The sequence below is a fragment of the Schistocerca piceifrons genome, chromosome X (assembly GCF_021461385.2).
Source record: "Schistocerca piceifrons isolate TAMUIC-IGC-003096 chromosome X, iqSchPice1.1, whole genome shotgun sequence".
Taxonomy (NCBI): domain Eukaryota; kingdom Metazoa; phylum Arthropoda; class Insecta; order Orthoptera; family Acrididae; genus Schistocerca; species Schistocerca piceifrons.
Genome location: NC_060149.1, coordinates 320678610 through 320692513, shown reverse-complemented (window position 1 = coordinate 320692513; position 13904 = coordinate 320678610). Strand labels below are relative to the sequence as shown.

At 38.1% G+C, this 13904-nt stretch overlaps 1 protein-coding gene across 1 annotated transcript in view; it reads right to left on the bottom strand.

Annotated features, from left to right (window-relative positions):
• Window positions 1–13904, bottom strand: part of LOC124721608 (microtubule-associated serine/threonine-protein kinase 3) — a 263031-nt gene that overhangs the window by 2774 nt on the left and 246353 nt on the right. The window lies entirely within an intron of this gene.

The window sequence follows — 13904 nt, the reverse complement described above, 5'->3', positions numbered from 1 at the left end:
AATATTGTGATCAATTTATTTGTTTTTAAGACATTATTTTAATATCTTCTTTTGATCTGAATAAGAGTTCATCAAAGCTTGTAATATATTTCTTAGCTTTCTTTACTGTCCTCCAAGGCAAGCACACTATTTACAAGTTTTTGTTAAAGATCTGTTTGTTGTCCATTTCAATCCTAAAACAACTGTGTCACACAGAGCTATGTATCCTTTAGCCACAATGACAGTTTCACTGTATTGAACAAATGCAATCCTACAAAAAGTTTGTTAGTTCCAACCCTTTTCAAACATTCCTCCCACCTCTATTTCTAATGTTGTATGAGATGGACAGTTAAATTTTACATGTAAAATAACTATCATTATGAAATGCACTTAAATCTTGACAGCCAAATTGCCAGAAAACTAAAAATGGATTACCCAATATTTGAAACTTCCTCGCAGATTAAAACTGTGAGCCAGACTGAGACTCAAACTTTGCCTTTCGTGGTCAAGTGCTCTCATCTGTGTTTTAATCTGTCAGAAAGTTTCATATCAGTGCACACTCCTCTGCAGAGTGAAAGTATCTTTCTCTACCCAATATCTATATCATCATCGTTGTCATCGTGGTGACCACCAACACTATCAATGGTAGACGATTGGCACACTTTTACTTTTCATAGTACTAGTTTTCTTCTTGTGACAGTGGCATAAAATATTAAATTACATTTATTACAGTGTTTATTTCACAAATCCACAGTGCAGGGATCTTTGAGAATGGAGACCGTGTCGGCAAGTAGATTGGTTCAAGGCATGCTGATTGCTGGTAAATTTTGACAAGATACAATACAGACCACTATATTTCACAGAATTCCTGAAAAACCTACAACCCTATGAAATCTTGTGCTCCATACAGGCATAATTTCTAACACAGAAAACATCAATACAGGTCGAACATTGTGTGTGTGCAATTCACTGAAGCCACAATAGCAGCCCACTTGTGACAATATGGATTTGTCTGCAGGTTCTGACACACCTTTGCCCTAATGGTGCACTACACAACACCACCACAGCACATATTACAAATCAAAACCTAGAGACATGCTCTGTCGATTGATAGGTGTCATTTTTTGTATGTCCTGCAGTTTTCACACAATCATCTTCTGAATATCTTTGTTTACACCAAAATTTCTCCTTGTTGATTTTTCAGGCATACTGCTGGATATTGTCATCTTCCTTGCACAATATTATTGTGTCATAACTCATTTCCTTCATCAGGTCTGAGACTGATCATCGGATAAAGTGTGCCCATAATTTGTACCACTTTACCTTCTCGCTACATTTGCAATCCACTCCCACAACCCCCACCCCCAGGTATCCATGCTGGGAAGGCAGAGGGTACAAATTATGGACTCAATCCATCCATCAATCAGTCTCATCATCAGAGTATGGGGAGAATATGTACAGTATTGTCAAGATGCCAGACAAACTTCTCCAAGGGAAAGGATAGATGCTCAGTTCCTTCACCTTTCAGCTGACATGTCCGGATAGGCAAATACAACAAATTTTTGCTAGGACCAAGTACCATATCAACAACAGATTGGCAAACAAGATCAAACATGAAACAAACATGGTAGGTACTTGTGAGGGAAAGTATCTGAGACATGGGCCAAAGACTACATGTGACTGATAAGGAAATTTTACACCTGTATGCAGCAGACTCATTGACACAGAATGATCAGAACTTGGTAGAGAGTGTCTCCTGGTCTATAAAAGAGTGCACACAGAAGAATGACACAGAAAACAGATGACACACCCACTGTGATTAATTTAAGTGACAAGTAGTTTGATAACATCACACTGAAGATATTCAGCAAGGGCTTCAACTATGCACCAACACCCAGCAACACATGCCTATCTAAGTCTTTATTAGTGCAGCTACCAACAAGATTCCAGCAAGTTTTGTGGAGAAAGTTTGCTGTGGAACCTGCAAAGAGATTATAAACACAAAACCAGTGAAATCAAACATCTACTGAGACAAGAGGTTGGTGCTGAAGAAACTCCGTACAGACAGCAGCATTGTGACATTACCAGCAGATAAAAGAAACATTTCACTCATCATGCAGCAAGTGGATTATAATGAGTGAATTCACCAACTTCTTGATAACCTGGCATGTAGACGATTGGAACATAATCACTTGTCTGGAGTGGATAGGAAGACAAGCATTTTATTGAAGGCAATCGGAATGCCAGATATTGTCATTAAAGGATTATGGTTAAAAACACCAGTACCACCGAGGCTGCATCTATTACCTAAAGTGAACAAAGAAGAGAGATCATCTGCATCCAATCGCCAGTAACACTGGGGTGGCAACATACCAACTGACTATGTACTTGAAGGTACAGCTGAGAGCACATGTTTAGGAATGCATTCACCACATCTGTAGCTCAGTGGGTTTCATAGAATGTCTTAAGAGCTTACATTTCTCAGAAGTGGACATAACGGTCAGTTTTGATGTGGCCTCCCTGTTTACCAAGGTGCCACTCAATGAACTTTTGGAACTGATTGCTGAGAAGTTTGATGATATTGTGATGGGCCTATTCAGGCACATACTACCCTCTAGCACTTCTTATATGATAGCAAGTATTACGAACAGGCAGATGGAGTAGCCATGCACAGTCACCTCTCTCCAGAGGTTGCCAATCTACTCATGGAGGTCTTGAAGGAGGAAATATTAAAGACATCACTGGAGAAACTCCTACATGCTTCTTCAAGTATATGGCCGACACCTTTCTGATTTGGTCCCACGGTAGGAACAGACTCAATTAGTTTTTACAGTGCCTAAGCTCATATCATCGGAATATAACATTCAGCGTGGAACTTGTAAAGGATAGTCAGCTACAATTTCTGGGTGTTCTTGTCAAATGAAGAGTGGGTGCTTTTTTGGCCACAGTGTATATGGCAAACCAACATACACTGACATATATCCAAGTAGCTGCCATCATCCAGCACATAAGAATGGGGTCCTAAGACAGTGGTACACAGAACACGCTCATTATCAAATGAAGACAGTTTGATGTTAGAGATGGAATATCTATGTATAGTGTTCTGAAGAAATGCATACACTGACAAACAGTCTAAGGAGGTCATTCACACAGGCACTCAACCATATGACAAGGGAGAAGAGCAAGATAACCCCAATGCTGTGGCTTATCTGCCCTATGCAGGATCTATCTCAGTCAAAGTCCACAGGATGCTGCGAAAATATTAGATGAAGCGTTTGTCTAGTTCACCAACCAAGATCAGAGGACTACTGGGGAACTCTAAAGATGACCTTGGTTAATGAAAGCTAGAAATTTATAGTGTACTTTGTCAGTGCGCCAACAGGACAAATGCAAGACTTGTCCACATCAGGTGCCAAGAACGTCAACACAACACACTTTTACAAGCAACTAACTCAGCCATCAATGGACACTGCTTGGAACTTGATCATTCCATGAGCTATGAAGAGATTAGAATCCTGGCTCAGAGGCCCAGATGTTTAGAGAGCACAGTGAGGGAGTCAACTGAGATTTGACTGATGGATAACCTAATGAATTGGGACATGGGCAATCAGCTGAGTAAAATTTAGGGTCCTGTGCTTGCAGAACCCATCAGCACAGAATCCTCAGGCATATTGCCGGTACAACGGATTGACAACAGCATGTCCCAGGATGATCCAAATAGGAACTGACCACAAACAGAATACAACAAACTTCCTGGCAGATTAAAACTGTGTGCCGGACAGACTCGAATTCGGGACCTTAGCCTTCGTTGGCAAGTGCTCTACCATCTGAGCTACCAAAGCATGACTCACGAACTGTCCTCACAGCTTCAATTCCGCCAGTAACTCATCTCTTCCAGAAGTGCTAGTTCTGCAAGGTTCGCAGGAGCTTTCCATGTGAGCTCTGATTTCTCTTATTTTATTACAATAATCATTTTTCCCTACGTAGGTGGGTGTCAACAAAATATTTCTGCATTCAGGCAGAAAGTTGAAGAATGAAATTTTGTGAAAACATCTCACTGCAGTGAAATTTGCCTTCATTTTGATGATTGCCACTCCAACTTGCATATCATATTTGTGGCACACTCCCTCCAATTTGAGATAATACAAAAAATCTGCCCCTCTGTCCTATCTGATAACAATCTCATACTGGGCAGCAGTACCCTGGCAGAGGACGGACAAGTATAGTGTAGGCAGTCTCTTTACCTCTTACATCTTCTAAGTGTTCTGCCAATAAAACACAGTCTTTGCTTTGCCATTCCCACATCATCATTTATGTGATTGTTCCAATTTAAGTTACGCGTTATTATAATTACCAGGCAGTTAGCTGGATTGACAACCTTTAGATTTGGCATTTTATAGTGTAACCGAAACTTTCTTTTCGTAGTCATGTGGATGACCTCACACTTTTTTTATTCAGAGTCAGTTGCCATTTTTCGCACCATACAGATATCATGTCTAAATCAATTTTCAATTCATTTTTATCTTCCAATAACTTAACAGACAGTGCTGGACAGTATCTGCAAAAAATCAAACATGGCTGCTGAGATTGTCTCCTAAATCGTTTATACAGATCAGGAACAACAGAGAGCCTGTAACAATTCCCTGGGAACTGTTTCAGTCAATGACTTTCTGTCAATTACTACAAACAATGATCTTTCTGACAGGAAACCATAAGTCTAGTCACACAACTGAGATGATACTCCATAGGCACACAATTTGATTAGAAGCCATTTGTGAGTAGTGGTATCACAAGCCTTTCAGAAATCCAAAAATATGAAATCAATTTGAGATCTCCTTTCTATAGTACTCACTACTTTGTAAGAATAAAGAGCTGCTTGTGTTTCATAAGAACGATACTTTCTGAATCCATATTATGAGTCACTAGACAGTTACCTTTGAGGTAATTCACAATGTTCAAACACAGTATATGCTCCAAAATCATACTGCAAATTGTCATCAGTGATATGGGTATGTAATTCATTGGATTACTCGTATTTCCTTTCTTGAGTATTGGTGTGACTTGTGCAACTTTCTAATCTTTCAGTGCAGATCTTTCATCAAGCAAGTGGTTATATATGGTTGTTAAGTACAGAGTTATTATATCAGCCTACTCTGAAAGACATCTAGCTGGTATAAAATCTGGACTGGAGCACTTGCCTTCATTGAATGATTTAAGTTGCTTTGCTACACTGAAGATATATACTTCTAAATTACTCATGTTATCAACAGTTCTCGATTTGAATTCTGTAATATTTACTTCATCTTCTTTGGTGAAGAAATTTCAAAAAAACCATAATTAATAACGCCACTTTAGTGGCACTGTCATTGGTAATGTTACCACGGCTATCGCAAAGCGAAGGTATTTATTATGTATTGCTGCTGGTGTAACTCACATATGACCAGAATCTCTTTTGATATTCCACCAGATTTGGAGACAGAGTTCCACTGTGGAAACTATAAAAAGCATCTCTCACTCAAGTTTGCACAAAATTTCAAACTTCTCTAAAACTTCGCCAGTCTTGGGGATCTTACATTCGTTTGAAGTTGGCATGCTTTTTTCGTTGCTCCTCCAACAGTGTTCTGATCAGTTTTGTGTACCATGGGAACCAGTTCCATCTCTTATTAATTTATTTGGTATAAATCCCCCCATTGCTGTTGATACTATTTCTTTAAATCTAAGTCACATCCGGACTACACTTACATAGTTAAGTCAGAAGGAATGGAAGCTGTCTCTTAGAAAGATGTAAAGCAAATTTTTATTTGCTCTCTCTCTTCTTTCTAAATGGATATATTTTGCATTTATTTTTGGTGGGTTTGGATGTTACAGTATTCTGTCTTGCTACAATGACCTTGTGGTCACTAATCCATGTATCTGTCGCAATGTTACCTATTTGGTTGGGATTATTTGTTGCTAAGACATTGCATATGTTTTTGCAAAATTTACACTTCAAGTGGGCTCCTGAACTAATTGTTCAAAATAATTTTTGGAGAATCCATTTTGTATTATTTCAGGTGATGTTTTATGCCCACAACTGAGTTTAATGTGTATTTTCATCAACATATTGCAGTCACCAGCAATTATATTTCTATGAGTGGGGTACCTATTTCAAATGAGACTCAAGTCGTCTTTGATCTGTTCAGCAACAGAATCATTTGAGTTGGCGGTCAGTAACATGAAGCAATTAATAATTATTCCAGTGGTCAAGTACAACCTTTACCCATACTAACTCAGAGGAACTTTCCACATCAATTTCACTGCAAGATAATGTACTTTTAATAGCAACAAACACACCATCATCAACTGTATTTCATCTATCCTTTCTGAACACCATTACATCCTTTGTAGAAATTTCAGCTGAACTTATCTCCAGCTTTAGTAGCTTTCAGTACCTACAATGATTTGTGCTTCAGTGCTCTATGTTAGTGGCTGGAGCTCTAGATCTTTCCCAACACAACTAAAATGATTTACTACTATAATACCTATGGTTCCTAGGCCTACCCTTGTCTTCTGTTTGACCTGCACTCTTTGATATTGAAACCCCTTTTGTTCTTTCCTGAGACACACTAACCCAAAACACTGCCCAGTCCATCTCTACACAGTCCCCACTACACACACAGCCTTCACCGGTGTGTAGTGGACCCCTAAACTATTAACCAAGACCCAATACCTCACCACTATATGGTGTAAGTTGAGGAATCTGCAGCCTACACAGTCACAGAACAAACAGAGCCTTCGATTCAGACACTCCACTCAGCTCTGTACTAAAGGTCTGCAATTGGTTCTGCCGATGATGCTACAGATGGTGAGCTCTGCCTTCATCTCAGAAGCAAGACTGGCAGTCCTTACCAATTCAGATAGCCCCTAGAAACAAGAGAATCTCTTCCAAATCCAAAGCAGCACACATCATTAGTAGTGACATACCACCACCTGCAGTTGACTGCACCCTGTACCCTTCATGGCATCCAGAAGGATCTATTCCACATCTCGGATTACTGACTCCCCCCACACAGCAAGCACAAAGAGTGCACACTGACTACTTTCTCTCCTCGACAGTCATGTCCCTCAGGGGCACCATTACAACCCTAAAACGGCAGCTCCCAACTACCAATAATCCAAGCCTCTGTGACTGTCCAAATCTTGCAGGCTGAGAGGTTTCCTCAGAAACAGAACAAGCAGCTGCATCTGGTTATCTGGTTCAGCGTCTTTATCAGACACAGATAGTGCCTAAATCCTGTTTGTCACATGAACTGTGGAGGCCTTTCAGTCCCCCCCCAATCGCCCATGGGTGAGGGGTCGGTTTCAGTGTGGGCAGTAACTGGAGCAGCCACAGTAGTGGACCAATCGGGGGACAAGTGGTACACGCTGGATGTCCTTCATATCCCCATATCTGGCGTCTTGACAGTTACGCCCACTGGCAACAACTCACACCGTGTGCCCAAAGCCAGCACCACATAGAGCTGCGAGCACAGTGTCTCCACTCAGCCTGCAACTGAACACAGCATTCTCAGTCCCTGTCCCTACTCCCAGAGAGTTCATTTACACTAGAAATGAACTCCATGAACATGTTTGAAAAAATGCACAAATGAACAAACATGAGTTCTGGACGAAATTTAATATTCAAAGCTGTGACCATTTTTAAAATTTATTTTATTTTTAAAATGTAGTCCTTTTTGATGTGCATTTTAAGTTTTTTGTAGGTTACAGCTCCCTTCTTTATATGTATAGGAAGCAGTTTTTGAGTGGTTGAAATTGGGTCTGAAACAGGGTTCCGCCACTGATTTTCACTAAGTGAACACTGTTTTAGCTTAATAATATATTATTCCTGATTATACCATACATTGTTCAGCATAGTGCATACAGTGTGCAAATAATAACTGTTTACAATGTATGACAGTGGTCCGGGTGAAGTTGAGATGAACAAACTGACATATTGGTCTATCAATCTGGGAAACAGCCTCAAACTAGTCTCAGAAAGCCAGCTATGCTACATGGTATGCGCACCGCAGGAGATTTTTACTAATTTGCCCTGGAATATTAAAAGCCCCTTGTTTTTGCACTTGCAAAAATGTAAAATTGGTTTATGAGAATTTTACCTTACAATATTCTTAATTTTAACAGCACAGTATTAACATTTTCTTGCTATGAAGCTACTGTGCTTGTAAGGGATAATAAATTGAACTGTAAGCACAATTAGTTTTTGTAAAACATTTACAAAGTCTGTTTTCTTTTATTACTCCAATGGTAAATGTTAAATTAATAATGTTTACAAAATAGCTGATAAAGCTGCTGCCATGAGAGAGAGAGAGAGAGAGAGAGAGAGAGAGAGAACATTTAAAATCTTGTGCAGTGTGTATACACTGTAGCTTATGTGGATTTTGTGAGGCAACAGAGGTTATTTCCTAAAATGTCCTGTATCATATAATTCATCTTGATTTCCCATGCACCACTGTGGTACACGGTAAACAGTTATCGTTTGCATCCTGTACATTTGCGTGCCTATTTGCTGAGATGTGCAGCCCTCGTTTCCTATTCGCATCTACCGTCAGTAAAAAAATTTAATATTACTGAGGTCTAGAAGCTTCAGTCTCTCTCTCTCTCTCTCTCTCTCTCTCTCTCTCTCTCTCTCTCTCTCTCTCTGTGTGTGTGTGTGTGTGTGTGTGTGTGTGTGTGTGTGTGTGTGTGTTATTTATATGATCCTTGAAAATTTAATGTTCTGTTACCATAGAAAGATTCCTATTTAGGATGCAGTTCAGGTTTATCTGTGATTTGTATGTATTCATGTAAAAAAACGAAACTACATTCAGTATTAAGAATTGCCTTTCATTTGCAATCCTGCTCCTAAAATTGTTGCCTGAAAAAACTGAATAGATGACAGATTGGTTAACACACCAAATGCTTCAGAATATTAAGAGCACTACATATGCAATTCAGCTATGAGACAGTTATTTCATGTAGAGTCAAGAACGTGAATATAAGCTGTATGTGGTTCCTACAATCTACCCACTTACAAAAACAAATCACATATATATCACTTTTCTGAAGAACCAGCTAAGGATTCTAGTAACTGTTTGAAGGCATTTCAGGGAAATAGATGAGATGATAAATGTGTATCACTTTACTTTGATAGCAAGCCTCACAGTGGTTTGCTTCTTTGAGAACAACAAAGATAATCTCAGTAACAATTTGACTTCAGATAAGGAGCATTAACATAAAACACAATTTACTCTTTTTTTGTGCAAGTGAGTTATGACTGTGGGTTTCTTATCTGATTTATCAAAAGCATTAAATTGTATGTACCATGCTGTACATTTGCTCAAGTTAAAACATGGAAAACTAGCCATTTGTTCATTTTGTACTTGAAAAACAAGTGTCAACAACGAGAAAACAAATCTGAACCTGACTGAGGATCTGAGGCTGTGAGACTGTTGAAGAGGTGGGGTGTTGGGGATGTGTTGCACATGGTTTCAATCTGTCACTGAGAAAGATATTGAAAGGAACAAGGCTGACTTAGTAAATAGGGTAGTGCACATGATCAGCTGGTGGTTTACACAAATGATCACTTAACTGCAACAAAACAGTGCATAAAATTTCTGGCACACTACTCTTGTAAATGCACAATTTTATTACCAGTACATGATTAACTAATCAGTGAATCAAATATTTCATATTCTTAAGTGGATCTTCAGTTCTGGGTGTCAATGTCTTCCACAAAAAGCCATTGTGATGAATATTTATTCACAGAAAACTAGTTTTGGTCAAGAGATCATCTTCAAGCAATGGATTAACACTACATCTACTTGATTCCCTGGTTCAAATTCATAATTTTTTTAGCTGCAAAAGGTGTCACAGACAGGTGTCTATCACCTCATATACTTTTCATCAAGGTCAGCTTACTGTATGACTTTTGCCAGACAGTATGGTCACCACTGTAATGGACTTAATTTTTGCACTCAGTGACTGATGAACAATGTACAAGATAAAAGATGCATGTATGTGGCACTAAGGAATCTTCCTTAAACTTGGTGTAGGTTTATTTATCAGACTCGGCTCTCTGTTACATTGAACCGAGGTAATCCATGACATGAAGATCGTTGCTCGACTAGAATTAGTTGTCTGTGCATAAATATTAATTACAACAGCTTTTTGTGGTCCCATGATGCTGTTCTTATTTTCACTCTATTGTATTCGATGGTATTGTGTTCCAAGTTATTAATGTGCATGAACAATGTTCTCTCCAAATAATTCTGTATACTTCCTTAAGGGACTTCTTTTATTAATAACATGGGGCCATTTAAAACGGACTGCAGCATGTAGCACTATGCAGAGAAACAAACTTCACATTGGTAGTACCCCCTTAACCTTTTTTATGGAGAGGTATACATTTCAGATTTCCAGTTGAGTTGAAAAACATGTGTGGAAAATCGTATACTGGCTAGTCCCAATTTAAAAGATTAGATGTGAAACACTTGTTTTATTCTACACAGAGATGCCTCACTGTAGGCCAGAGCCTGTTGCTACTTTGTTTTACTTATTTGTATGTGCTTTTGCATACATTTTGTTTCCATGTATTTTACTAGCATCCTATGAATTACGTATGCACAACTCATTCTGTGGCCGAGTGAATTTGGTGACAAAGGTCCCACAGTACATGAGGGAGAGGGGTGAAGGGTATCAGCTGGGATAAATTTACGTGAAATTAAGGGAACTATTGGAGATCAGCAGCAGCAAATCTACTTGGTGGGAGAACAACTTAAGCATACCGTTCCACTTTAGTGGGAGAGCATGCAATCATAGACAAAAAGTGTTCTGGTGTTACATCACATAGTGAATCCGGACATGACATTAACTGGTCAAGTTTCCTATCTAATCAGTGTCTTACCAGAAGGTGTGTTTCTAATACTACTCCTAAAATATATTACCTTGGTAGAGGACACATTCATACTGGTCCACAAAGCTAATGCACAGTAAAAATTGGATCAAAAGACTTCTTTCTCATTTTTGAATGTCATATCTAAAGTAGCTGAGTAAGATTATCAGGCTCCTTATCACTAATATGACAGTGACAAAACATATACACAGACTTCTAACAGCTATGAATCCTGAACATGAATGGCAAGATATAGAAACAGTAAAAGTCGATGCCAGGCAGCAGACTGTAGCCATGATTATTCAAGAAGATATGCATTGATAAAGTCCTATCATACCATAAATGCACTTCAAAGAATGGAATCAACCATGTCAACCCTGTCCAACAGCAGTTAGAGAATAGTTACACTATGTACTAACTCTTCTTAAACTAGTCCTTTTGCAAATTTGAACACTGCAGAAAATCAAACTTGAGAGGCTAATCTAGCACAGTCATTCAACAGTGTCTGCTGTGGGTAGTTCTTCATCATTGATTACGCTGTTACTGCACCATCATTTATGAGACAAGTTCCAGTCAACAATATCAGATGGCCAATTAAACTTTGAAGCTGCATGTAATTTAAAAATATATTCTGAGTCACGTAGATAACTATCTCCATCATTGTGGAACAATGATTTCAACATGTAATGGGTTTACAGCAGATGTGGAACATAAGTAAATATGATGACAAAAGATATATGAGAGTTAGATCAGTTACATAACAAGGAAGGTAGACCGTTGTACACACTCACTTTTTTTACTAAGCTGCTGTGGCAAGCAAACTACTCCTATATTTGCAATGGTTAAACAATACATAATTTCTGAGGCCACCTCTAGAATTACGCAACAGCCAAGTGCAGTCCTGGTGACTGACAGGATACACTATATCCAATGGGAACTGGACTGGGTATCAAGGACATTACTATAACTACATCTGAAGGTACCCTCAAGGACACCATATACATTACTAACAATATTCACAGTGTAATGACAATGCCTTGTAACATGTAAACATACAGTATCTTATTAACAGAGAGAAACTGAAGAATTTGTTTCCTGTCAAAGATGATCTCAAACTTAGGAAACAAGGTGTGTATGAGATTCTATTTCAGTGTGGAATGTCCTATATTGGTCAGACATGTTGTATGGTGCAAGACCACTGAGATGATGATGATGATCATCATCATACATGCCAAGGCCCAGCAGTAAAATCTGAAATAGAAGATAATTACATTAACACAGCATGGTACCCTGCTGTACAAGAATAAAAAGGTTATATGTTCAGTCTCATTCCTCTGGGGCTGTGAAGAGCTCTGGACACTACTGCTGTCAGTCTGCATGCAACCTGGGGACATTTGTGCAACTTTTGACTGATGCTTTCACAAGAAGACCATTACAGCATGGATACTGGCAGCTGCTATTTGCTAGCAGTAATTAGCAGCAAACCCAGATGATGTCAAGCAACTGCCTTGAAAGATACTTTGGAATTTACACAACATGGACCAGTTGCAGACCCAAGGGCCACATATTCAAGAAATCTACTGGGAATGCCTGAAGAGTCACATTTGAAGAGCTGTTAGTCCTGTCTTGGGGTACTAATTAAGAAAACAGATACACATGGCATTTCTGCATCAATCATCATTAACTGATCAAAACCATGATATAAGGATTTTTACCCACTGGCAAGATCTATGACACTTCTGGCAAGATCTATGACACTTCAGACGGTTTAAAAGTGTTATATGATTTCTACATTATCCATAAGCTGACTGGCTGCTAATACACTGAGAAAAGCTGACTGAGAATAGACTGCTTTGTAATACCTCATACCTCTCATACATTCAAAACTTGATTTTACATTTTTTTTACAGAATCATTGCCTAAGACAACACAGCTTAAGTTGATGAATTCTTACAGTGATTATATAAACAATAAGAATAATATGCAATACATGAGAACACTGATCCTGTGGAAGCTTCTTCAGAAACCTTAGAAATGATATACTGTCTTCTCAATAACCTCTCAACTGTTTTTGTGACCAGAAATAAAAACTTATTTCAGATAAATGATACACAAAAACAACATAAGATACCAGGATGAAACAGTGCCACCTGACTACAATTTCACATGACTCGTCACTCATATAATCATCTTGCATTTCCCCACATGCCAAAGACAGCATTGTTTACACAGTGTGACAATTTTATTCAGTGAAAATACTTCTCTGATATTACTAAGATTCCCCCCCACCCCTCCATACAAATCATGAAATACTTCCTACTTTACTAGCGCTCACTCTTCAAACTATTCTTTTTTAATTGTCACTTTGCTTTTTAGAAAAAAAAATTAACTAATTATGTTGTTAAATTAACTTAATTATGTCATGTATTGGAAAATTTGACTCGTTCCACATCATTACGAAATATCGTATTCATGATCCATGGAACTAGTATTAATCTAATCTAATCTCTGTGTGTGTGTGTAACTATAGGTTTTTTTTTTACTATCCAGGATATAATATTCAGTTGTAAGACTGCTATAAAATTATAGAAAAAAATTAAAAATATTTTATAATAAATATCATTTCTTCTTGGAATACAAACTATATTTGTAATCTACAGTATTTTTGCATTCTGTCTACATTACACTTTTGCCAAATTAATAATGAGGAAATTTAGCACTTTTCTGTACCACTAAACAAACTGACTATACAGCTATGCTCCTTCAATAAGTTGTGAGAGTCAGAGAGGAAAAAAAGGTTACTGTGAAAATGCAAAATCTTCCCATGCTAAATAAAATGTATACTGTGACAAAACTTTGAGAGAACACGAACAACTCTGAATGAATTTATATTCAGTGATTGAGCACTGAATAAAGATTAATGATAATAGTAAAATTATCAAGTGTGTATTCTCAAATTATTTTTCCAAGTACATAGTAATATAATATGTAAACTGGGTCATGTTGAGCAATATGT